This window comes from Schistocerca americana, chromosome X, assembly GCF_021461395.2.
Source record: "Schistocerca americana isolate TAMUIC-IGC-003095 chromosome X, iqSchAmer2.1, whole genome shotgun sequence".
NCBI lineage: Eukaryota > Metazoa > Arthropoda > Insecta > Orthoptera > Acrididae > Schistocerca > Schistocerca americana.
Genome location: NC_060130.1, coordinates 509,376,614 through 509,381,412, shown reverse-complemented (window position 1 = coordinate 509,381,412; position 4,799 = coordinate 509,376,614). Strand labels below are relative to the sequence as shown.

The 4,799-nt window shown below is 44.2% G+C and overlaps 1 pseudogene; it reads left to right on the top strand.

Moving 5' to 3' along the window:
* Positions 1 to 594: 594 nt before the first annotated feature.
* On the top strand, positions 595 to 712 carry LOC124557108 (annotated as a pseudogene).
* Positions 713 to 4,799: the final 4,087 nt, after the last annotated feature.

Sequence of the window (4,799 nt, the reverse complement as noted above, 5' to 3'; positions counted from 1 at the left end):
TGCTGAAGTGGAAATGGTGGATTCTGGCAGGGGCATAGGGTGTCAACTTTTTAATCTTACTTTGGTTCGTTTATATGCCCCTACTGGCACTGGTCACGTGGTGGATCGTTCGCGTTTTTATGAAGAGGATATTGTTTATTTGTTGTGTAAGAGTCCTCCGGGTATTCTGTTGAGTGATGACTTTAACTGTGTATTGCGTCCTGTGGATCAATCTCCAAACCTTAATTTCTGTCTCGAATTACATGAATTGAGCCGCTCCTTACGCCTAAAAGACGTCTGGATATGTAAATACCCGACATTAGTTAAATTTACCCACTTTACTGCGACTTCTAGTAGCAGGTTAGATAGATTTTACTTATCGGACTTCCTGAGCGATAGTATTCTTAACGTTGAAGTTATCCCAGCTTCCTTTACGGATCACTGTGCTGTGGCCATAACTCTCAATCTTGAATGGCAACCAGTCAAATTTTTCGCCCTCCGTGGATGCTAAACATCGCTCATCTAGCTGACCCTTCTCTCGATGATGTGATGCAAGTCGTGTGGGAGCATACTCTACGGTCCACTGGGAAATACTCCTCCACCCTTGACTGATGGGGCAACGGCCTTGCCACAGTGGATACACCGGTTCTCGTCAGATCACAGAAGTTAAGCGCTGTCGGGCGTGGCCGGCACTTGGATGGGTTACCGTCTGGGCCGCCATGTGCTGTTGCCATTTTTCGGGGTGCACTCAGCCTCGCCTCGTGATGCCCATTGAGGAGCTACTCGACCGAATAGTAGCGGCTCCGGTCAAGGAAAACCATTATAACGACCGGGAGAGCGGTGTGCTGACCACACGCCCCTACTATCTGCATCCTCAGCTGAGGATGACACGGCGGTCGGACGGTCCCATTGGGGCACTTGTGGCCTGAAGACGGAGTGCTTGACTGGTGGATATAGCTAGCGAAACCGAGGCTCACGCAGACTTTGATACGTTTCTGTGCTGCCAAAGCGCGAGACTTTCGGAGAACTTATGAATATTACTATTCCATCCTGCGTGAACTTTATGCTGCTTCGGGTCAAGCCCTCTGCGAATTGCAGATGTTAGGCCGGTAAGGCAAAATTGTTAACCGTGAAGAGAATGGAAATGGAAGGTTTGAAAATCCGATCGAAGTCGCGATCATTGGTGATGGAAGAACTGACTTCCTTATATCATTTGCTTCGGTATCAGATCGGTCGCCGACGCACTTGTATTCATTCTCCCACGACAAAAGATGGATGTATCGTAATGGCGTAAGCTGATATAGTGCGTATCTTACACCAGTACTATGTAGAAATCTACGATATCGAGGAGTCCAGTAAAACCTTTTACGACCCACTTGTCAGCATCTTGTATACGACAATTACATCTGAACATAATGAAGCGCTCTTAGCTGCCTTTCAGTCTGAGGAACTTTACAAAATTATTGTGGGATCGCCTTATCAAAAGTCCCCGGGTCTAGATGGACTTCCAAAGGAATTTTACGTGCGCCTTTGGCCGTTGTTGGGTGCTACCTTTACCTCCCTTCTGAATGAGGTGTTACAGGGTAGAGTAGTGCCGCCCTTGTTCAAAGTGGGAAAAATTGTTGTAATCCCGATACACACTGGACCGGCTGCCCCTGATCACTTTCGCCCACTAACTTTGTTAAACTTTGATTATGAGACTGTGGCGAGGGCAGTTAATAGTAGGACGTCGGCTTTGATGGATACGATTGTTACAAAACATCAAAGCTGCGTACCTGGTCGTACCATTCTTACCCCTATATTAAAGTTTCGTGATATGGTTTCGGTTGCTGCTGTAACGTCCGTCCCTTGTGCTCTTGCTTTTTTAGACTTCAGTAAGGCATTTGATCGTGTTAATCACGACTTTCTGATTCCGATTCTGGAGGCAGTTGGTTTCACTATTGACACGCGGCGAGTGCTCTCAAATCTGTTTACGGGTATTTCGGCTTCGGTGGTTGTTAATGGCCAACTAACGCCCCTAATAAGTATCCGTAGGGGAGTGTCTCAAGGAAGCCCGCTGACGGTGTCTGTTTGTGTTTTTCCTGGAGCCCCTATTCCGCATGCTAGCATCCCAGCTGACAGGTTGGACGCTTTCCGGCGGGACTATAGCTGTTCGTGCATATGCGGATGACGTGATTGTTCTACTACGCAATTCTGCTGAGATACCTCGACTGAAGGCTGTCATCAATAGTTTTTGTCGGAGTTCAGGTGCAAAACTTAAGCTTCTTCCTTTGCGAGGTTTTGATGACGCGGTTGTTCCATGGGCTACTGCGCTGGATCTGTATACGTCTCTCGGTATCATCATTGATCGTTGTCCACTCAAAATGGTGGCGCTCAACTGGAAGTCTGCTACGAAAAAAATTCAGGGAGCTGTATTAGAGCATGAAAGGCGTTCTCTTATTCTGCTCCAGAAAGTCCGAATACTGGATACATATGTCTTATGCAAAGCTTATTACGCAGCCTAAGTTTATCCGCTTCCCGCGACGATAGCGAAAAAACTACAATTTTCTGGTCATTTCTTATGGAAAAGACATATATTTCGCTTACGGTATGAGGTGATCACGAAGCCTCGCTCCTTTGGGGGGCTGGACCTGACTAATATATACAGGAAGTCGCAGATGCTATATGTACGTCGTACTATTTTGACGATGACTCAAGAAACTCACACATTCACGTCTCATTTATTTTTCTTTGTCTGTCCTGCTAGTCTTGAACCCCCTATTGATATTGGTCGCATAAATTATAAGTTAAAACACATTCGTGACTTCTATCTTGCGATGAGCTATTTATGGGCTGAAATCATATGGAGACCATTAAATTCCTACAGACTCGTGGGGAAGCAGTCCATTGCCCGAAGCTCGTTGAAAGAGACTCGCCGCAAACAACCTGAACGAAAGTTTGGTTTAATATCAGTCTTCCGATTTTGCCGATGTGAGTAGCGTCCTCCTGGTACAAGGTCGTAAATAACTTGATTCCAACGAACGAGCGACTTTTCCGTATTGGGCGTAGTGAGACGAATTTATGTAGTCGTTGTACGTCTCCCGATACGATACGACATCGTTTTACTTGTGGAGGTCATAAGGCAAACTGGTGGTTGGATCAGGACACAATTGGCCTTCCTTACTCGGTCTTCTGAGACTGCCTGCACTACGGACATCATAGTGCGCCCAGATTCTTCTTTCTTTCCACAGTCAAAAACCCATACCGTTATGTGGTTGCTGGGACATTTCGTTCATTATTTTGTAGAAGGCGAGGGGGACGATCACATGAACGTCATGCAGTACATGATCACGGCCTATTGGACATGCTTGCGAATGCCTCGATACCGAGACCTCTTCGCCAACATGGTGAATCTTGTTTTTCATCGGTAAGGTGTTGGTTAATTTAATTCATTTTGATGATAAGTGTTTTTCTTTGTTATGTATGTTTCCCACCTGATTTGCTTCGGTTTGTTCTCTCCTTGTTTCCCTGTTCGTTTTGTTTTGTGTTTTGACTCAGCATCGCTCTATTGTCAAATGTGTATCGATGAAGTATAGATACACGGGCGCGTCTATGATCCTTAGCTTTTCCTAGTTTACTTGGAATTTTTCTTAGTTTGCTATTTGGAATGTAATCTTGTTTCGTTTTCCTACTCTTTTTAGATTCAATTATGAACTATAAAAAACACAAAATAAAAAATAAAAAAATTAAAATTTACTAAAAAACCATATCAAAATAGTTATTGATACATATCTTATGAGCTTGGTGGTTGTTTGTTGGCTACGTTCTCGTTTTTTTTCTTTTATTTATTGTTCTATTCTCGTAATAAATTTTTTCTCCCTTTTGCAGCCTCTATTACATGATGATATGACTATGGTCTACTGAAGTGTCATGATAGTACCAAGTCTTTCTGATAATAAATAAAAAAGAAAAAAAATGGCTCAGTCGGATAGAGCGTCTGCCATGTAAGCAGCAGATCCCAGGTTCGAGTCCTGGTCGGGGCACACATTTTCATCTGTCCCTGTTGATATTAATCAACGCCTGTAAGCAGCTAATGGTCTGAATTTCGTTAAAATTTCATAATAATTTTTGTGTTGTTCGTGGCGGAACAGGCTTGGAGTGGCTGAAGAAAGCTGTCAGTGGCCTGTGATCTGAGATGAGATAGAAGGTCGACTATACAAATAGTGGAGAAATTTAGTGACTCCATAAACAATGGCGAGCGCCTCTGTTTCCAGCTGCCTGCGATTACACTGCGCCTTGTTTAAAGTTTTGGAAGAAAAGGCTACAAGCCTGTCAGAGCTACCAATCCTGTGGAATAGCTTCGATCCAAGCCCATAGGATGACGCATCAAGTGCTAAAACTACTGGCTTGTCTTGGTCAAAGTGGACCATACAACGATCACTGAGAAGATCACCCTTAAGTTGCTGGAATGCGTCCTGAAAATCTTTGGACCGTAAGAAGCGAACACCTCTCCAGCGTAGGTGGTTCAACAGGGCAGCAGTTTGTACTGTATGAGGAATAAATTTGAAATAATACGTCGGTTAGCTCATTACTGCCTTTAACTCCTTAAAATGACGAGGCGCCGTCAAATCCCTGAGTGACAACAAGTGCGATTGCGCTGGATGGATGCCCTGTGAATTAATGATATGAAGAAATGAGCATTTCGCTTTATTACACTTGGTTCCCATGTCCGAAAGATCTTGGGACAAACAGTCAAAACTGGATAAATATTCCTCTGGTGTGCCAAAAGAAACTACAGTGTCATCTAAATGATTTACACACGAAGGGACCTTCGCTGTTAA